Below are 23075 nucleotides of genomic sequence, written 5' to 3'. Positions count from 1 at the left end.
GATCCCAAAGGCCCACCAATACCAGGTATACCAGGTGCAGAAACACCTGTAGAAACTGGAATGCCTTCTCTCCAGGTTCCCACTATCAGAGGAAATAAGGGTAGACTAACCAATGAATGTTTCCAGAGACAGCTTCTTAATTTCCAGCTAACTTTTCAGCTCTGATTTCTCCTAGTCAACATGCTGTGTCACTGATGGAGTCCACCTAGCCCAGAGAATGGAAAAGATTCTAGGGTTCTTGCTTTCTAGAGGCCGTGGCATCATTTCATGTACAGCTGAATCTATCCTCCGTCACCGAAGTTGTAGAAAGAAGGTGCTTTAACAAATTTGAGTATCTTTCACTCAGCTAAGCTCCATGAAAATAGAGACTGTAGGTTTCTAGTATATTACTGAACCGCAACTGCCTAGCACATACCAGTTTCTTGAATAATTCTAGGTTTTGAAAACTTTTATAATGTTCCTATAAAATGTTTGTTCTTTTAATACATCTAATTTATAAATCTTCCCTTATATATTAATATACTTAGAATTTTTTTTTCTTTTACAGTTTTTAAATATGCTCTTCAAGGAACCAGGGGCAGGAAATATTCCAAGGAAGTTGCACATATCAGAAAAATCTTTGTGTTAGCCGAGAACTATACCATGTAATTTCATCAGACAACATTGTATTTAAAATTTAAAACTCTGCTATCAAGGAATGTCACCATAGCTGTGATGTTTTAGGTTGGTATGACGCTTGCCTTTATCTTCTTTTAATTGATTTCTAAGTGTTGTACATATCTTAATTGGTAGTGATTTTACCACAATCTGAGACTCTTAGAAAAAGTGTTCACTTTTGCTAATGAGAAATGGGAAATGTGTTGGGAGTTCTGAAGCTGCATTCCACATACCTGAAAAAATATATAAAGTGAGTTCAGTTGTGTGATTCAGTTAGTTTAGTTACAATGTATCCCAAATTTCTTCTTCAGCACATAGTACCATTCTTTACAAAATGACTAAAACTAAGAGCCTTTAAATAATCTTTATTTAAGTGACACAATAATTGTGTATAAGTTGGAAGCTGTGGTAGAGAGCCTGGAAGTTCTTGGATAGAAATTCCTCTTGTTATCTTCCCCAAATTTTATGGCTTATAAATATATCGCTATTGTGTAGAGTGCCTCCCAGCAGCTGCTGGTGGTAAAGCATTCATTTCATGTGTCAGGGCAGAGAAAAAAGAATAACTGGACAGTGTGGACGTGTGACATGGTAGGGAGGATTAGATCACTATGACATAGCTTCCAGCATTAGTACCCTAGGCATTGCACTGGATTATTTTAGAGAGATGGAGGAAGTTCAGAAAAACATGATCAGAATGATAGGAGGACTAAAAATTCAATGAGGCATGGCTAGTGGAACTAGAAATATTTGACCTGGGCAGGACAGTAGGATATAAAACTAGCTTCAAGTGTCTGGACAGCTGACAAGTAGAAGAGAAATTCATCTTGCCTGTACGGTCCTATGGCCGTATGTGGAAGCTATATGGACTCTTGTGCCCCCAAATAAGGAAGAAATCACAAAGATGTCCAGAGATGCAATAGGGACTCTGGTTCAAGTGGCAGACAAAGCACATACATATATCTCTTTTCTGCTCCAAAACCCCACAGAAATGTCAGTAAAGAGGAACAGAGAATAGTAAATTAAAGATAGCCCTCAGAGCAGGAGAAGAGAAGACACATCTGGAAACTAGAGATACAGATTTCTTGAAAGTAAAAAATACTTGGAATTATATTAACAGATTAAATCATATTCACAGGAGAAGGCTGAAGTAGGGGCTGGAGCTATTTTTCCTGGCAAAAGACCCACAGAGGCTCTGAGGAGTGTGAGAGAGAAGTTGGAAGAAAATCAACCGTGGAATAACTGTGAGTCACAGCCCACATTCTCCTTCCCTGTGTCACATGCTCAGGCTAAAACCAGAGGGCTAATCTTTAAAATAATTGGGACTAGCCTGCATGAGAAGGAGCCCTAAAAGGGGTGATGCCCACTCTAAATAAAATTCTCCTCATTTGGCTGCCAAATGGGGGAGGAAGGAGGAGGGGGCATACTGTTTCCACTGCTTTCACCTTAAGGTCTAAGGCAAAGCCTGCATGTCAAAAGGCCCACCCATGTGGATAGAAGATGGGACCTAGGCAAGGAGTGCTCTCTGTATTAAACAAGCTGGTCTGCCTCAGTCATTAATATGAATTGATGGCCAAGGATCATAAACATCTGATGAAAAGTAAAGACAAAAATGAAATAAACTGACCCTGGAAGAAATAGATATTCAGGAAATAGAAATTATCTTTAAAGTTATTCTATCTAGTTTCTTCACAGAATAAATTTCGAGAAAAAGCATTCAGAGAGCAAAATAGCTTGCTAAGGAAAAGAAGAATCAAAGCCAAAAGAACAATCAAAACCAAAATATAAAATAAAAAAAATTGTCAAAGTTAAAAAATTCAATGGAAAAAAGATGGAAGACGTTCTCTAAATATAGAGCAGAAAATTAAAGGGATGGAAAATATGGGAGAAAAATTAAAAGATTAGACAATGGTCCAAAAGATCTAATACCTGAAAGGATGTTTAGAATAAGAAAACAGATAAAAGAGAGAACAAGAGAGAATTTTCTAGATATGAAGAAACAGGACTTCAGTTTGTTAAGGGCCTAGAGAATGTAGAACAGGATGTGTGAACAAACCTACCCAAAGACATATTCTTGTGACATTTTAGACACCAATAAGAGAGGGAAGATTTTAATTTAAAAAAATTTTTTTAATGTTTATATTTGAGAGAGACAGAGAGACAGAGCATGAGCAGGGGAGGGAGAGGTAGAGAGACAGGGAGACACAGAATCTGAAGCAGGCTCCAGGCTGAACTGTCAGTACAGATCCCAATGTGGGGCTCGAACTCACTAACTGTGAAATCATGACCTGAGCCAAAGTCAGACACTTAACTGACTGAGCCACCCAGGTGCCCTGAGAGGGAAGATTTTAAAAGCTAAAGGAGTACATCACTCACAAATAAATGAGAATCCAACTGACAGTAGATAGAACATCAGCAATCCTATACACTAGTCAAAAATCAAGAAGCATGACTGCAAAATGTTGAGGGAAAAATGTTTTTGAAACTAAAATTCTCTACCTGGCCAAACTATCAATCAAGACTGAAGCATTTTCAAACAAGCAAGATCTCAAACCATTTACCACCCTTAGGCTATTTCTGAAAGAATTACTTAAGCAAAACAAAAGAGAATCCAAGTAAGAGGAAGTCATAGACTCCAAGGCACAGTGGATCTAACCCAGGATTGTAGAATTAGAATTAAAGTCAGAAGCTCTGTGAAGAATATTTTTGAGAATATGAATTTCTTCTAACAAACAGAGTGATTAAAAGCTGGGTAATCTCGGAGCCATCCTAACCTTCTCCAAACTTTAAAGTTTCTTTCTACTTCTGGGGCGCCTGGGTGGCTTAGTCGGTTTAGCGTCCGACTTTCGCTTAGGTCATGATCTCGCGGTTCGTGGGTTTGAGCCCCGCGTCGGGCTCTGTGCTGACTGCCAGCTCAGAGGCTGGAGCCTATTTCATGACCCTCCCCTGCTCATGCTGTCTCTCTCTCTCTCTCTCCTAGAAATAAATAAAAATATTTAAAAAAAGTTTCTTTCTACTTCTAATAGCAAAGGTTTACTGCTAAGAGTTCTATCTCCTTTACAGGCTTAATGGTACTACTTGGCTCTGCAGTGGATATTTCCATATAAATATTATTGTGAATACTACTTTTAGTTTTCAATTAAAAGAATCAATTTATAGATGATGCACCAAAATTTAATTGTATCTGTAGAACAAATATAAAAACAATAGTATGCTAGAATGGAGGTTTAGAGAGAGGGGGTACAGAGGTGGAGGAAAACATAGTGATGCTGGATTTCTTCATCAAACATAAAGTAAATTAAGAGATATTGTATCCATGTTTGGGAAGTCAAGCATAGTTTTAAGCATATTGTTTCAATTTGTTTTTTATACTGACATCACACTGATGTGGGATAGCATAGCTGTTAAGAACACAGACCCTGGAGCTAAAACACCTGGGATTGAGTTCTTCCTCCATACTTCAATTGGGAAATTTGCTTATACATGCTCTCTCTCATCTATCTATCTATCTATCTAGTGCTTATATTAGTCTGGCACACATTAAAAGTGAAAGTTTTCAATGATGATGATGATAATGATGAAGAAAAAAACCAACATTTCAATGGGCAGAAACTGGAAAGGAGAAGTGGTTTGAGAAAGTTTACTTTCTCATATTTTTTAAATGAGAGGTCAATAGACATGTTGACAAATCTAGAAACAGAGGCATACCCATATTTGGAGTTATGGAGGCAATTCTCAGAAGAAATAAAAAAGAGATACAGTTAAAAGCAGTTATCATTGGTGAATGGAACTCTGCAGGAAAGGCAGGGAGAGTGGCTTTTCTTTCTGTTTTGTCCTATTTGAGGCTTTTTGTTTTTGTTTTTTACCATATGCATGTACTAATTTTATTTAGTTTTTACCAACTTTATGGAGGTATAATTGACATAAAATAAGCTTCACATATTTAAAGAGTATAATTAGGTAATTTTGGGACATATGTGCACGCTCTTGGAACTATCACTGTGTAATCAAGATAAGGAACATATTCATCATGCCTAGGCGCAGCCTCATGGCCCTCGGGAATCGCCTCTTCCCATTTCTCCCCACTCCCCTGATGTCAGGCAACTGTTCTGCTTTCTGTGAGAATAACATAGTTTGTACTTTTTAGAATTTTATATAAATGAAATCATATACTAGGTACTCATTTGTCCAACTTCTTTAATTCAGCATAATTATTTGCAGATTCACCCACATTAAAGTATGTATCAACAGTTCATTCCTTGTGTGGATAAACCACAGTGAAAAAACTGACCTGTTGATAGAAATGTGTTGGTTTCCCTCTAGTTTTTGACTATTGTAAACAGAGCTACTGTGAATGCTCACATACAAGTCTTTGTATGGATACAGGATTTCGTTTCTCTTGGATAGATAAATAAATGTGGAATGGCTGGATCACATGGCAGGCATATGTTTACATTTCTAAGAAATTGCCAAACTGTTCTCCAAAGTGTCCAACATTCCCTTCAGCAGTGTATGAGAGTTCCAGGTTCTCCACGTTCTTGTCTCAGCAGGGATAGTCTTTTTACAGCCATTCCAATACAAGTACAGTGATATCACACTGTGGGTGTTAATTTGCATTGCCCTGGTGACTACTGATATTGAGCCTCTTCTCACTTATTACTTTTATCTATATCTTCAATGAAAAAGTATCTGTTCAAGTGGTTTAGCCATTTAAAAAATATTGAGGTGGTTTCTTATTATTGAGATTTGAGAGTTCTTTATATATTCTGGATACAAAGCCTTGATCAAATATATTATTTACAAATATTTTCTCCCAGTCTCTGGCTTTTTCTTTTCTTTTCATTCTCTTAACAATGTCTTGTAAAGAGTTCTTGGGGTGCCTGGGTGGCTTAGTAGGTTAAGCATTGGACTTCGGCTCAGGTCATGATCTCACAGTCTATGAGTTCAAGCCCCACAATGGGCTCTGTGCTGACAGCTTAGATCCTGGAGGCTGCTTCAGATTCTCTCTCTGTCTCTCTCTGTCCCTCCCCTACACATTCTCATTCTCTCTTGCTCGCTCAAATGAACATTAAAAAAAATAAAGAACAGACGTTTTTAATTTTAATGAAGGCCAATCTTTACCTTCCATTTTATGGATTATGCTTTTGGTGTTGTTTATGAAATCTTTGTGATTTTTCCCATGTTTTACAGTTTTAGGCTTAATATTTAGGTCTGCGATCAATTTTTAGTTAATCCTTATGGTGAGTATAGGGTGAGATGTACGGAACAAACTTAACTCTTTTTTTGTATATATATTCAAGTGTTCTGACACTATTTGCCGAAAAGATTATCCTTTCTTCTTTTAATGACCTTTGCACTTTCATCAGATATGAGTTTTCCAAGTATGTGTGGGTCTATTTATGGATTCTCTATTCTGTTCTACTGATCTATTTGTTTATCTTGATTCCAACACCACACTATCCTGGTTACTCTTTTATTTTATTTTTTTAATGTTTGGGAGACAAAGTGAGAGAGAGCAAAGTGTGTGAGTGGAGAAGGGGCAGAGAGAAAGGGAGAGAAAGAAAATCCCAAGCAAGTCCCATGCTGTCAGCACAGAGCCCCCCATGCAGCTCAATCTCACGAACCATAAAATGGTGAGCTGAATCAAGAATTGGGCATTTAACTGACTGAGCCACACAGACACTCCTTGGCTACTCTTATAAGAAGTCTTGATGTATCAGTCTGTTTGGGCTGCTATAAAAAAATGCCATGAACTGGTGGATTAAACACCTGCAACTAGTTCTAGTGGCTGAAAGTCTGAGATCAGGGTGCCAACATGTTCAGGCTCTGTTGAAAACCCTCTTCCTGATTTATACCATCATGACCTCATTTAAACCTAATTACCTCCCAAAGATCCCGTCTCCAAATACTGTCACATTGGGGGTTAGGGCTTCAACACATGAATTTAGCGAAGAGGGACATAAAACATTCCACAGCACTTGAAAACAGTAGTGTTGGTCCTCTAATTGTGTTTTTGTTTTTCAGTGTTGTTTTGGCTATTATAGGTGACTTGCATTTCCATGTAAATTGTAGAATCAACTTGTCAGTTTCTAACAAAAACTCTCCTGGGATTTTGTGTGGGGTTGCATTAGATCTTCAGATCAATTCAGAAAGAATTGACATCTTAAAACTATGGAGTCTTCTGACCCCTGAACAAGGTATATCTGTAATTCTCTTCCATTTATTTAGGTCTTTAGTTTTTCTCAGCAGTTTGTAATTTTCAGTGAATAAGTCTTGCACATATTTGTTAGATTTATCCCTAAGTGTAATTTACATTTTTGATCCTATTATAAATGGTATTACATTTCCAATTTTTTGTAGCTAGTATATAAGAGATAAAATCGATTTTTGCATATTAATCACATATTCTGTAACCTTGCTAAACTCATTTATTAGTTCTACTAGCTTTTTTATAGGTGCCATCAGTTTTTCTACATAGACAATCATGTTGTTGGCATATAAAGATAGTTTTCCTTTTTCTTATTCAATTTAGGTACATTTTATTTCTTTTTCTTTCTGACTGTGCTTGGTAGAGCTTCAACTGTAGCACTGAACAGAAGTGGTTAAACAGAGTGAATGTCCCTGTTTTGTTCCTACTTCTTAGGAGGAAAGCATTCATACTTTTATCACTACACATGGTATTAGCTGCAGTATTTTGTATATGCCCCTTATCAAGTTGAGGACTTTTCCTTCTATTGCTAATTTGGTAAGAGTTTTCCTCAGGAATGGATGTTAAATTATGTCAAATGCTTTTTTTCTGAAACTACTAACATAATCATACGGTTTTTCTTTTTAACTTGTTAATATGATGAATTAAATTGACTTTTGAATGTTAAGCCAATATTGCATTCTTAGGATAAACCACTTTTAGTCACTATATATTGACCTTTTTATGTATTTTTAGATTTGATTTCTTAAAACATTGTTTTGAATTTCTGTATCTATGTTAATGAAAGATATAGACCTGTAGTTTTCTTTTCTTTTAATGTCTTTGTCTAGTTTTGGTATCAGGGTAATGCTGCTTACCTAGAATGAACTGAAAATTATTCCCTTGTCTTTATATATTTGTTTTGTTTTGTTTTGTTTTGTTTTGCTTTGTTTTGTTTTGTTTTGGAAAAGCTTGTATAGATTTGACAAAATTTTCCACCAAGGCTATAAGTGTGGAGTTTTCTTTGTAAAAAGACTTTTATCTATCAATGCCATTTCATTTATAGATATAGGGCTTTTAGGTTCTATCTTTCATCTCCATCTCCCCCCCCACCACCACTTTCTTAAAAGATTATTGTGGTAAGAACACTTAAAATGCAATCTACCCTCTTAACAAATTTTTAAGTTAACTATAGGCATAATGTTGTACAGCAGATCTCTAGAACTTATCTTAACATAATTGAAACTTTATACCATTGAATAGCAACTCCCCCTTTCCCTTCCCTGAAGCCTTTGGCAACCACCATTCTACTTTCTATTAAACCAAAGGAAGGCAGAAACAGAGGAAGAGGGTAACAAATAATGGATGCAATAAATAGAAAGCAAATAGCAAGGTGATAAATTTAAACTTTAACATATCAATAGTCACATAAAATGTTATTATTTAGACAGTCTAATTGAGATTGTCAGGATTGGGTAATAAAGTTAAATCCAACTATATTCTTACTACAAGAAGTGTACTTTGCATCTAAAGTAATGAATAAGTAGAAACATAAAAAGACATCATGCTCTTACGGACTGAATTGTTGTCCCCCTCACCCCCAATTTCTATGTCGAAGTTCTAATTCCCAATGTGATTGTATTAGGAAATAAAGGCTTTAAGGAGGTAATTAAGGTTAAATGAGGTCACAAAAGTAGGTAAGACTGGTGTTCTCATAAGAAGTGAAAGAAACACCAGAGATCTCTCTCTCACACTCTATAAGAGCACACAGAGTAAAGGTCCTATGAAGACACAGCAAGAAAACAGCCATCAACAAGCCAGAAAGAGAGGTCTCAACCAGACAACCATCCTGCTAGCACCTTGATCTTGGACTTCCAGTCTCCAGAACTGTGGAAAAGTAATTTTCTGTTGTCTAAGCCAATCCAGTCTATGATATCTGTTATGGTAGCCCATATAGACTAATACACATGCTAAGATTAATCAAAAGGGAGCTGAAGTGGCTACATTAATGTCAAAGTACGTGTCAGAGCAAGGAACCTCACCAGGCATGAAGAAGGTCATTTTGTAATGATTAAGAGGTCAGTTCATCAAGAGCATAAGGAAATCCTAAATATTTATATTCTTTTTTAAAGCCTTTTTCTTTTTTAAGTTTGTTTATCTATTTAGAGAGGAAGAATCCCAAGCAGACTCCACTGTCAACATAGGGCCTGATGTAGGGCTTGATCTTATGAACCAGGAGATCATGATCTGAACCAAGATCAAGAGTTGGACATGTCACCAACTGAAGCCAACCAGGTGCCCCCTAAATGTTTATATTCTTAAACAGAAGTATTTCAAAACACATGAAGCAAAAACTCATAGAACTGCAAAAAAGAAAACAGAAAAATCTACAAAGATCCAAGTATCAATGTTCCTCTCTCAATAATCAACAGGATAGAAACATCAGTAAAGATATAGAAGACCTGAACAAAATTACCCACCAATATGACCTAATTGACATTTATAAAATACTTCAAACAGCAGCTATCTGCATGCGATTTATGCCATCCATGATTTGTTCTCCTTTTTCCTGTTTCTACCTTTTTTTGGATTAACTGAATTATTTTTATGATTCCATTTTATCTCCTTTGGTTGGTTTGTTAGCTCTTTTTTAAAAAAGCTTTTTTTTTTTAAAAAAAAATGTATTAGTTGCTTTAGTGTTTATACATTTTTTAACTTATTGTAGTCTACCTTTAAGAGATACATTTTATAATACGCTTATATATTTCACTTTGGATAGTTTCTATTCCTGTGTCTTCAGGTTCACTAATCTTGTCTTCTGCAATGTTTACTCTGCTGTTAATTCCATTTAGTATTTTTTTTAATGTTTATTTTTGAGAGAGCACGAGCACACAAGTAGGGGAGGGGCAGAGAGAGAGGGAGACACAGAAGCCAAAGTGAGTTCTGCACTGACAACAGAGAGCCCAATGCTGGGCTTGAACTCATGAACTGCAAGACCATGACCTGAGTCGGACTCAGATGCTTAACTGACTGAACCACCCAGGCACCCCAGTGTTATTTTTTCATCTCAAACATATTTTTTCCATCTCTAGAAGTTTGATTTATATCTTAATATCTTCCATGTCTCTATTTAACTTTTTAAACACATGATATACAGTTATAATAGCTGTTTTAATATCCTTGTCTGTTAATTTTAACATCTGCCTTTGTTCTGGTTTGGTTTCAATTGATTGATTTTTTTTTTTTCCTTCATCATGGTTCTTTGCATTCCTGTTGTTTTGTTTTGTTTGTTTTTTCATTGTTTTTTGTTTTTGTTTTTTACTGTATGCCAGAGAGTGGGTGCTTTTCCCTGTTGAGTGTTGGATTTTTTTATTCCTATAAATATTCTTGAGCTTTGCTTTGGGATGCAGCTAAATTATTTGGAAACAGTTTGATTCTTTCCGGTAATACCTTTACGATTTGTTAGGCAGGGCCAGAGCAGTGTTTAGTCTAGGACTAATTTTGCCCCATTTTTGAGGCAAGACCCTTCTGAGCACTCTACCCAATGATCCATAAATTATGAGATTATCCAGTCTAGCTGGTGGGAATAGGCATTATGCCCAGCCATATGTGAGCATTTGATACTTTCTAATCCTCTAGGATGGCTCTTTCCCTGGTCTTGGGTTGTTTCCTCATGAACATGTGCTAACCAATAGTCTGACACTTGAGAGAACGCTTTACAGATCTTGCCACCATATCTTTGCAGTCACTTGAAGGGAATATCTTAGATTAGCTGATTAAAAGCTTATTAATTAGGGTGCCTGGGTGCCCCAGTCTGTTAAGCACCAACTCTTGATTTTGGTGCAGGTAATGATCCCAGGGTCGTGGGATCAAGGCCCATGTCGGGCTCTGTGCTGAGTGTGCAGCCTGCTTGGGATTCTCTCTCCTTCCATCTTCCCCTCTCTCTCACTTACTCAGTCAATCAATCAATAAAGGCTTTTTTCTTGATTGGGATCTGGCAAACCTATTTTTTACCTTTCCTGTATATGGACCATCACTACCAACTTTCAGGGTAGATAAGGTGCAAAAACCTTTGACTCATTTTAAAAATCAATGGCCCTTTCTCCCTCAGAAATATCACTGGGTATAGTGGTGATTTTTCTCTTCTCATGTTTGATTTGGCCATCTGTATTTTCTAATTTTTCTATAATGAATGTATTTATTTATTTATTGAGAATATTTTTGAAATAATCAGAACATGCCCCCAAAATCATCATTTATATTATTTATTCCACTGTTCTGGCTGTCTGCCTATGGGTCAATGGAAGGCATGGCCAGAGGTATAGTCAACAGGGCTTGCAAATCTTGTACTTTAGTGGGCAGTGAGGCCCCACGATCAAGCTCACCTTCCTTTCTCTAAAGCATGATTAGCTGCTTCTCTTCTTGAGCTGTCACTGTACCATGTGTCTCTTTTCCACTCTGGATGGACAGGAAGAGCCCAACACCAGTCCTTTGAAACAAGGCGTTCTGGTGTTCAGTCTTATTTCCTGTGCCTCAACTCATGTGCAGATTTTCTTCTCAGAATCCTACAGATGTACCCCTTCTTTTTTTTTTCTTCTTGTTAATTGTACTGCTTGTTCCTACTTTATGCTGTACTTTACCATATTTGTGTCATTTTAATTAGTCCTGTTAAGACTTGGTTTGAACACCAACCCCATTTCTTTCTATTGATGGCTGTACTGGCTTCCTTCTCTACTTCTCTTAGGCTCTATTAACTTTCCCCTCCAACCTTCTTTCGTGTTTCGAGTCTGTTATTACTGAATGTGTTATTCCATTTTCTTTTTGTTTTTTCTTTTTCTTCTGTGGGTGTCTTGAGATGTTCTTGCTCCTTATTTTCCCTGCTTGCTGACATCAGGCAAAGCTAAGGAATCTGAGACAAGACAACTTGGGCTTTGCTTTATCAAAGCAATCTGCTGCTGGCATCTCTCCTTCGTTTCCAATTGCTATACTCTCTTTTTGCCTTTTTTACACCACAACTACAATCTATATTTTTCTTCCTTCATCTATATATTAGAACTGCTTCTACAGAGTCTGATGTGTGGTACATATTGACTAAACATTTGTTGAATGAAAGAATAAATGAATGAATGGGTGAACGTTTGGTTATTATACTTCCATTTGTGATTCTTGCTTTCATTTTAGTTCCTGGTAGCTGCTCCAGTTAGATCATCATTGTTAATTATGAGGATTTTTACAGTCTGCCTGACCTCATGCCCCTTGCAAGCCAGACATTTCTCATTCTCTACAGGAAGCACTATTGCATCTTGGGCTTTTGCAACTATAATGATTATGCTTACCATGTGTGTTGGTGTGGTTTTTTTTTTTTTTTTTACAATGTTTGGGAAATGAGGGCCTTTGTATGCAGAAAGGATTATAGATATTTGAGTAATTAAATAATGTTTAATTAACTTAAGTAATAAGTTTGAATCTATAATTTTCTTAGGCCTTTAGAATCACTTTGCAATTCTGATTTTACTTATAAACCACACAAATTTCCTAAAATTTAAAACACTTCCTCCACTTATTTGACTAATACAATTCTAGCAGGTCAAAATCCTCTACACAATTAGTCATATTAATAAGTCATCAATTAAAGTCCCCTAAACTTTTCAAAACATTTATAAGTCACTAAAGCAATTTAGGTGCTGGACAAGGCTGACTTGAACCTCAACAATCAACACCCATGTACTTGTAAATCTAAAATAACCCTTCTTAAACATTACTGACACTTTAGAGGTGCCTGGGTGTCTCAGTTGGTTAAGCGTCCTACTTCTCCTCAGGTCATGATCTCGGGGTCCATGAATTCAAGCCCTACATCAGGCTCTGTGCTGACAGCTCAGAGCCTGGACCCTGCTTCAGATTCTGTGTCTCCCTCTTTCTTTGCCCCTTTCCCACTCATGCTCTGTCTCTCTCTCTCTCTCAAAAATAAACATGGAAAAATTTTTTTAAAAATTACTAACATTTTAAATACACAAATTATAACTTTTATTCCTATACCTATTAATATACAATATTAATACTATGGGTCTAAATTACACCATGACACTTATGTTTAATTCTAAGCCTTCTATCCTTGTACAATCATATCCCAATTGAGGGGAGCTGTTTTACCATTCTGGTGCATTAAGTTTACTTGGTTGAAAGACTTAGACTGTGATACAGTTACTTATGTATCAGATGTTCAAGACCAGGACATGATGGGTCACAGGGCTACAAACTTCTAGGATGATTCTACCCAAGCCACAAAGAGACACAATGAGTACTGTTCTATCTGCCATGTCCTTGTGGAAGCCAAGCTCCTGTCCTTTTTGGGGGCTTGATTTGGCAGACTGTGTCCCTTGTGCATTTTAACACTATATTACACCTTTACTCAAATCTTTTGTAACATCTTAATTTGGAACATCCTGTTCCAGTTGCCACAAATTGTCTTTATCAGTTAGATTCTTCGTTTCCTTCAGACGTTTCTTAATTGACTCTTCTGGTTGTAAATTGAAAAACAATTACAATTCAAACTGAAAGTAGCAAAAGTAGGCTGTTGGACTGAAAAATCCCAAGTGGCAAATTCAGGTATGTATGAATCATGGGGTTCAAACAATCAAATGCCAGCAATAGGAATATCGCTGTCTGTCACTTCCTCCCTCCTGCTCTTTTTATTCTTCTTGTCTAGGTTTGGGCTTAATTCTTAATCTTGTTCTGCATGGTAATAACAAGGCTCCAGGCAGCTCCAGACTTATATGGTACTGATGGCAATCTCAAATGGAGAAGCTCTCAGTCAGCATCCATATCATTTCCCCAGAAAACTATGACTGGCCATGCTTGGGTCATGTGTCTTCCTGTAGACCAACCACTGTGGCCCAGGAAATGGGGTATTCTAAGTGAACACCCCAGGGTCAAAAGTCATCCCTGCAATGTGGATCTTGGGCTCTCTTGATTGGTAGGCTCAAAAGAATCACATGGAATTGGAGAGGGAGAGTTTTTTGCAGGAAGAAATCCTAGACAAACAAAAAAGTGGCACATGCCCACTACAGTACAGAATATATTCAGATCGTTTTATGAGATTCATGTATATTGAGTCTTGGCTGTCCCTGCTGCCTGCTATAAACTTTGTCCCAAATGTAACAGCACTTGGCAACTGCTTAAGTCAATCCCTTCTTCCTTGGCATAGCACTATTTCATTTTTGTATTGCTCAGTTACAAATCTGTCTTCTGCTTTTCCTGGAACTGCTAATACATTACAGTCTTTATCCAAGTCATCCAAGGTCTCTCATATTTGTTTTTAATGTGGAAGCATTAGCAAGTTTTTCCAGAATCCTATCCTCTGCTCTACAGGTATATATTCTTGAGAAATAAATCCTGTTTCCCAGATGAACCACATTTCTAGGGATCTGAGTTAGTGAAAAGGTGTCCCTTTAGACTTTTCCCAATTCAAATGATAAACTGAATCCTGATGCATAATCATGCTGCTAGCTGCTTCTAAAATGGATCCTTATGACAAGTTCCCCCTACAAGAGATCTTTCCTGCTTTTGTCTTCTCCTGTCAGAAGATGCAGAGCTGTTTGTATTTTCCTGTCCCCTTGGGATCATGATGATGATGATGATGATGATGATGATGATGATAAAGTGACTAGTATGTATTGAGTAAACTGGTGCTGGCACTGTGCTAGGTACCTATATGCAATCTCTCTCTTCATCCTGACAACACGCTGTGGGTCAGATGTCCAGTTTTACATGCAGGAAAACAATCTTAAAGTGGTGACGTGCCCAGGGTCACATAGCCAATAAGATTTAAAACGAGATCAATGCCACCCCAAAGGGTACCCCCTCTTCCCTGTGGTTAGACACATGGAACTATCACCTTTATTTCCCTTTTCTTTTTTAAAAAATTTTTAATGTTTTATTTATTTCTGAGAGACAACATGAGCAGGGGAGGGTCAGAGAGAGAGGGAGATACAGAATCTGAAACAGGCTCCAGGCTCTGAGATAGCTGTCAGCACAGAGTCCAATGCGGGGCTTGAACCCACGAACTGTGAGATCATAACCTGAGCCGAAGTTGGATGTTTAACCGACTGAGCCACCCAGGTGCCCCCATTTCCCTTTTCGTATTCCTCATTGTCCATCTTACTGAATTTGCTTTCCTTCTTCCTGTCTGCTCCAATTTTTCCACCGTTCCGCCCTCCACTCATACACTTTCCGTGTGCCTTCCCAATAGCAGGCACTTAATACACACGTGTTGAGGAGACAGTTGTATTACCAGCTCAATGAACAGTCTAAACTTATGCTCTCATGGTGATGGCCATTTGGTCCCTTCGACATTTCCTCTAAGGAAAGGTGGGGTTTTTCTCCCCATTAAAGAAATTAAATATAGAAAATGAAAGAATAAGCAGAGATCTGGGGGCCAACACTTGGGAAAGTGGTGGAAATGCCATAGAATATATCAGATTCAGATTTTGAAAACCCAGGGAAGTAATTGGTATGCTTCCTTTAGATTAAATGATTATATTCTTTTCATGGTCTAATCCTCCTGTTTTCTTCTCTTCACACTCTGGTCCAGGCAGAGCCTCAGGCTGTTCCTCTAATAGGCATTATTAAACCAGGTCTTTGCTCTTTGCCTTTGTCTCTACCTAAGGCTCTCTTCCTCCAGAAATCCATAAGGTTCCCCCCTTACCTCCTTCAGGTCTTTGCTCAAATGTCTCCTTCTTAGGAGGCCTTCCCAGGATACCTATTTAAAATTTTATCCCCCTTCCTCCAAGAATCTCTTTTCCCATTTTATTATTCTCCAGAGAACTAAGCACTTGGTAAATCAACATTGCGATTTTTAGTTTTCTGACTCCTTCCAGAAGGGTATATGCTCCATGAAGGCAAGAATTTCGCCTGTTTTATTTATTGCTTACTCCCAGCATCAGAACAGTGACTAATATACAGCAGGCATCACAGAACTGATGAACGAGTAAACAAAGGTCCTCATTCATTCATTTATTCAGGAGACACTGACCACATAAAGGCTGAATCTCCCCAAACCTCCCTTTGCACAAACACCTCAAGAAGGAGAGATAAAAATGCCCAATGCCAAATATGAAAACAGTATCATGGCCATGTGCAGAGTGTGAAAGTGTAGTGTAAAACAGCTGCCAGGATCATTCTGCCACTGGAAAACCCTGGTGGAGACAAGGAAAGATCTTTGGGCCAGGTTCAGCCAGGGAAAGACAGGCAAGGAATTTCAGAGACAGAATCCTTCCCCTCTGCTCCAACCCCAAGATTCTGTGTCTTGTCATCTGAGCGTAAGAAGCAAGCCTACCCATTACCCTTGGAGTCAGCAGGGCAGGCTGCAAGAACACTTAAGTACCAAACAATATACTACCTCTCGATTCATATGCAATGTACTTGCATATTTGGGAGTACATTCTGTTACTATGCAAGCACTATTTTGGAATACAATAATTTAAACTGTCTGCCAGGGTTTTATGTCTAAGGCTGGCAGCTCCATTCAGGAGGAAGGCTTGCTGGCAAAGGGGATGGCACTGCTCTCCCCTGATGCTCCACAATGGGCCACCTGGCACAGGAGGTTTTCAATTCATTTGTTTGTATGAAATTTAAATAAAATCCTTATTGGGAAGTGTCTGTCAAAATCTCAGGAAAAAACTCAAATGAAAAGGAACATCACCACTGACATAAATTGGAAAGGAAGAAGTGCCTTGAAAAAATCATAAGGAGCTTTCTACAAACCCAATGCTTTGCCTTAATAAAAGCCCAGTGAGTATAATCCACAGTGCTATCAAGATTAAAGGAGGAGCTAAGCCCAGAAACATGTGACACTGACTTTGTGAGTTAGCATTCCAAAAAAGGGAACTCTGGAGATAGGGAAGGCTGAAGGCTGAAGGTCAATGGTGCTCAAGGTTTCATTGGGAATTGTTAGTTTATTCAATGTATAAGCATTTTAAAAAATTCTGTTCACCCAATAACCTATTTTATATCAAGGTAATTGACATGTAGGAAAATAAGTGATGGTCCCTGAAAAACACTTGGAAAATACCTACTCTTAAAATTTTTCTCATAAGAAAATTCATTTTAACTTAAACTTTCCCCATCTACACACACACACACACACACACACACACACGACTACACCTTTTCAGGTAAGTTGTCAAACAGATGTTTCTATCTTACTGTCTCGGACCAGCCTTTGAATGATAGTTGCAAACATACCCATCATCTCGATCAGGGGTCAGCAAACTCTAACTCCATGTCACAAATCTGACTGCCCTCCGTTTTTGTAAATAATATTGGTTAAAACGCGACTACATCTATTTGTTTATATATTGTCTACTGTCTATGGGTGCTTTGCCTAGAATGGCAGGGTTGAGTAGTTAAGACAGAGATAGAACAGCTTGTAAAGCCCTTCACAAAAAAAGGTTTTTGGACTTCTCATCTAGGAGATGCAAATTTCTGATATAAAGTTTATAGTTAACTTTACTCTTAAACTAGCCCATTCTTCTAGGATAGCTTGGATACTAGTGTATTAAAAAACTGTTATTCAAAAATGGTAACATGGTTTTAGGACTGTGTATCCATTGCTACCATTTCCCCGATTGATTGTGAAAATGTTATTCTGTAAAACAGAATTATGAAACAGTTTAGACAGCACACTGTGAGAGGCAATGGCAAGGCCCTGCCCACAATGGAGTCCACCGGGCCCAGCAAGGGCACTGAGGAGGCTAATAAAACCAGGGCAGGGACTATAATTGCCTGAATCTCCTTAAGTGCATGTAGTTCACAGCAGTGGTGCCAACCAAACAACTACCTGAAATGCCATGAGTAAAAGCCAGACAAAAAGGAGAGCGTGAGGACATCTTTCTAGTGAAGCAGTATTTTCCCTTACCAATCTGAAATCTTTTCTCTTTTGTGTTATATTCATTTTCTCCTCTTTTGAAAGGGCTTCATCTTCTGCCGAACGTTTTCCCCCTTTTGATTTCCGCAACACGTGAAAGTTAATTCCTTTAACTGGTTCACACAGACAGTTCCACAGGCTTAAAGTGCATGATAACAGAAGCTGAAATGGACTAATTTTTTTCAGTAGGAAAATTGTAAAACTGCGAAGCTGAAATTTAAAAGAAATCTGTGTGTGTGGGTATAGTTTTCATGGAATTGAAGGTGAAGGAACTGATAAGCTGCGTAATTTGAAGGCAATACTAGGTATCTCAGTTCATGGGCTGTATGAAGTTTCCTCTCTCCATCCTGGGCGATGAGACCCGTGCCTGGCCATTTAGCAGTTCGGAGACCGGGGACAAGTCACTTCTACTTTTGGAGGGGGACTCACTCAGTCACCCTGATGGTCAATAAAAAAGTCGCAGCTGCTGCTGACAGGGTTCCTGAGAGGACTGAAGAGAACTGAACGGAAAGGTTCCGTGGGGTTTGCCTTTGTCAGCAAAACCTCAGGAGAACCTCTACCAGTAGCTGGTGATGGGGAAAGAAGGAAGTGAAAGTAAAATCAAGCATTTTTGTTGCTATTTAAAAGCCACCCTAGGAACAAGCCTTGCAGGGTAAAAAGTTGAAACTAAATGAGGCTTTCAGTTTTCTGTGGGTTTCAGTGATTCAAATGAGCTCAAGGGCTCCCCTTTGGTCTCTCCCCGCGTAGCAGTGGTTACACCCGGGCTGGCAGGAGAGAAGATGCGGCTGTGCACACAGAAACTGCTTGCGCACTAGCCAGGCTCTCTCCGAACTTCAAGTGCCTGAGCCACTGCCATTTTCCCTTTGTTAATATTCCTGGTTATGTTAAAAAGTGAAATGCCAAAACTAAATTACAGACATTCTGATACATTTTTTCAACATAGACATTTATGTTTTTTAAAAAACGAGTAATTTTTTAAAAGCATTTAAATACGTGCCACATAAATTACTTTGCTTTTCAAAAGATGATAGCGTGCGTAAGCGAGGTTTATGTAGGCTGTGCTATAGAGTGAGATGCGAACTTAAGTGTGATGAATGACTCCTTCCAGTCACAGAAGTAAATGTTACTACNATATATATTCATGTACATATAGGCTATAGGCTATTGGGAATGATGGCAAGCCTCGGACACCCTCTCAAATCTGAAAGTCTGGGTTAAAAGGCTCCCTTGCCCTCCTTCGCCCAGCTCCTCAGCCTCCTGCACCACCACTGAGACCCAACTGCTAGTATGTCATTATGACTGGGAAGCAGCTAGGAGGAAAATAAGGGACTGTGGAGAGGTCCATTATGGACTTCTCTCACAGTCATTTTTCAAGTGCCTCCTGTATTCACAGTGTCATAACTCAGTTCATATTCAGGGTTTGAATGTGGGCAGTTTTGTTCTCTACTTGTGTTCTCAAGCCTTCCTAAACCTCAGTGGTCTGGTCTGCTACCTCGTTTGTGAGGAACCTCACTGGAAGTGGTGAGGATCCAATGACTTATACGTGCAAAGTATGAGAACAGTGCCTGGCACGGTGAATGATGCATTCAATTCAATACAAAAGTTCCCGCCCTCAGTGAGCTTAAATTCCAGTCCCTTACTGCATTGTGCATTCTCCCCTCTGCAAGCCCGTCTACCTGAAACAACTGACTTGCAATATCTAAAGATACTTGGTAAAATACAGGTAAATGTTACTCCACTGATGGGGGGTGGGGGGGGAAGGCATCACTATATTAAAGAAACTCTTAAAATTCATTAATTAGTCACTCAACAACCAATGTGTTAGGCATTACCTAGGGGCTCCTTTTATCACAGTAATCAAACCAGGTATGGTCCCATGCTATGGGTGGGAGAGATGGTAAATACATAAGTCATTTTGCATAATGTCAACTTGTTGTTAAGCTATAAAGTACATACAGAAATTGCAGGAATAACAGCACACAGCTCAAATAATTTTCATAAAATTTGCACACATGTGCACGCGCACACATTCATATCCAGATCAAAAGTCAGAATCTTACCAGTATCCCAGATCTCTCCCTCTGCCCCCTTCCACTCTTGGCACGCGTGCACACACACACACCCCCACCCTGGTTAAATATTATTCTGACTTCTAAAACCACAGATTACATTAGCTTGCTTTAAAACTTTATAAAAAAGCTATCATGCCATGTACTCTTTTGTGACTGGCTTTTTTTTTTACTCAGGTTTATGTTTTAGTTTATTCTCATTCTTGCATATTATTCTAGTGTATTAATGAATATACCGTTATGTGTATCTACTCTACTGTTGGACATTTGGGCTGTTTCCAGTTTGGGAATGTTATAAATAATACTGCACTTGATATTCTTGTACATACCATTTGTTGCACATATGAAGGCATTATCTATACACTCAGGACTGAAATTGCCAAGTGTAAGGCTTGGGTATAATCAGTTTTAATACACGCTCTCAAACAGCTTTCCAAAGTAGTAACAATTTGCACTTTGATGAAAATATGAGAGATATGATTGCTCTACATTGTCTTGTCTCTTTCACTATGGCCATTTTGGAGGTTATGCTGTGGCATCTTCTTTCTGATGTTAATCTGCGTTTCCCTAGTGACTAATGCAGCCCAATGCCTTTCAATATGTTTCTGTTTCGATGTCTTCTCTTTTGAAGTATCTATTTTGACATTTGCCCATTTTTGTATTGTGTTCTCTTCCTTTTGCTTACTGATTTGAAGGAGCACTTTTTAAAGTCCAGATAGTAAGAGACCTTATACAGGTATATGTATTGAAACTCTCTTCTGCCGGTCTCTGGCTTATCTCTTTGCTCTCAGTGGTACTGAAGAATTGAAGTTCTTAATTTTAACGGAATCCAATTGATCAGTACATTTTCCCTTTATGGTTATTGCTTTTTGTGTCTTAAGAAATCTTTGCCTGAGGCAGTTCTTAGGGCGGCAGCTTATGCCTGGACTAGCAAACAGTACAGTCAGGATAGCAAACGGTGTCCCCAAGAAACCAAAGGGCAAGATGCCTATTCATGCCTTCTTTGTGAAGATATTCTGGGAGGGACATACGGAGAAAAATCCAAACTCCTGTGAACTATGCATTTTCTAAATGCTCTGGGAAGTGAAATACAGTGTGTGACACTGATAAAGGGCAGTGATCATGAAATGAAGGCCAGTGACAGCTATGGGAGGCAAGAAGGAAGATCGTAATATCCCAAATGTTTTCATACCCCATCTGGCTTCCTCCTTTTCTACTTAGACCTCGGTGCAAGATCAAATCCACACACCTTGGCATTTTCATTTAAGATGTGGCCAAAAAGCTGGTGATATGGAATGGTATGCAGAATTCCTAGAATTCCTCCACAGAGACATCCTACCTTAATTCCTGGAACCTATGGATGTGATGAGACGTCACTTACCCCTACAATTGTGTCCTATGGCAGAGTTGGTCTTAAGATAGGAGATTATCTAGATGGGCATGATTTAACCAATAAAACCTTTCTAAGCAGAGAGCTTTCTCCAGCTGGTGGGAGAGGAAGTCAGAGAGATTTGAGGAATAAAGGGGATTTGCCTTGAAGATGTAGGAGACCATGTGAAAGGAATTCAGGAAACTTTACAGAGCTGAGCGAGGGCTCTGGCCAGAAGCCATCAAGGAAACAGGGTCCTCAGTCCTACAACCACAAGGATGTGAATTCTGCCAGCCACTTGAACGAGCCTGGGAGTGATGTCTACTCAGAGCCTGCAAATGAGGATCCAGGTTGCCTGATAACTTGATTTCTGTCTTGTGATTCCCTGAGCGTAGAACCCAGTCAGAACATACTGGACTTCTGACCTACACAACTGTGAGCTAATAAATGGGTGCTGGTTTAAATTGCAAAGTTTGTAGGAATTTGTGACACAGTGATAGAAAACAAAGGATGTGGAATAATTTGAGTGATACTGAGAAGCCCCCTTATAATGAGGCAACCAAGTTGAAGGAGAGGAGTGAGAACGCTGTTGCCAGACAAAATCGAAAGGAAAATGGGATGAAGGGGCCATCTAACAATCCCCAGGGAAAAAAATGAAGGAGGAAGATGAAGAGTTGGAGAAAGGGACAAGAGAATGAGGAAGATAATAATTAATAAAACCGTGCAGTAACTGCCCCACCTCTTCTCTGAGAAGGTGTCTGTTGTTCTCATTGAGTCTGGCTCCATAACTGGTAATGGTCACACTGTAGTTTTTTAAAAATTTTAAAATATTTATTTATTTTTGAGAGAAAGAGAGAGACAGAGCAAGAGTGGGGGAGGGGCGGGGGATGGGGGAGACAAAGAATTTGAAGCAGGCTCTGAGGTGTCAGCATAGAGCCTGATGCTGGACTCAAACCCACAAAACGTGAGATCATGACCTGAGCCGCAGGCAGACCCTTAACCGACCGAGCTGCCCTGGCACCCCCACACTGTAGTTTCTGAAGTGCTCTAGACATTGTAAGTGATTTCCGATAAATGTTTCTGGGTGTCAAAAGCACCCAGAAATTCTATCAAAGTTGTTCATATTTATATTTCTAAGATAAAAAGACTCTCTTGTTGTCTTCATTCCATGAACTTGAGATTTGTGTGAATGGGCGGTTAAAACATTCCTGGGATGTAAAAATATTTATTTGTACGGCAGGGCTATCCATTAGAAATCCTGTTAGGAACTCTACAAATCTATAGTTTGCTGGAGGGACACAGCAAACTAGACCTCAGGTGGTCCCCGCTGGATAGTGTAACATAGGAGGTTGCACCTTGAGTAGGGGGTCGGGGGATGAGGGCAAACCTGGGGATGCTGCTTCAGGTTGTTCTGTTTTTCTATAGAGTGACAACATTCTGTTGACATTCTTAGTCGTGGAAAAGGGCTATCTGCCGGCATGAGATGTGTCCTGGTTCTTTTTGGTTAAATCTGGTAGTTTATAAACAAACTGTACAACCCTTCATTGTCAATAGAGACTAGCCACTGCCTCAGTGAAAGTGCAGAAGCCTTCTGACCTTAAAACACACAATTTGCAACATTCTGTTATTTTTTTTTCAGTACGTCGAGAATGTGAAGCCTTTCTATTCATGTAAACGTTTCTCTCTTTTTTTTTTTAAAGTTTATTTATTTTTGAGAGACAGAGCATGAGCAGGGAAGGGGCAGAGAGAGGAGGCACAATCTGAAGCAGGCTCCAGGCTCTGAGCTGTCAGCACAGAGCCCAACGTGAGGATCGAACTCACAAACTGAGAGATCATGACCTGAGCCGAAGTCGGCAGCTTCACTGACTGAGC

Source organism: Crocuta crocuta, unplaced genomic scaffold, assembly GCF_008692635.1.
Source record: "Crocuta crocuta isolate KB4526 unplaced genomic scaffold, BGI_CrCroc_1.0 scaffold97, whole genome shotgun sequence".
In the NCBI taxonomy this organism is placed as follows: Eukaryota; Metazoa; Chordata; class Mammalia; order Carnivora; family Hyaenidae; genus Crocuta; species Crocuta crocuta.
The sequence above is the reverse complement of the archived record's forward strand: the minus strand, read 5'-3'. Positions refer to the sequence as shown.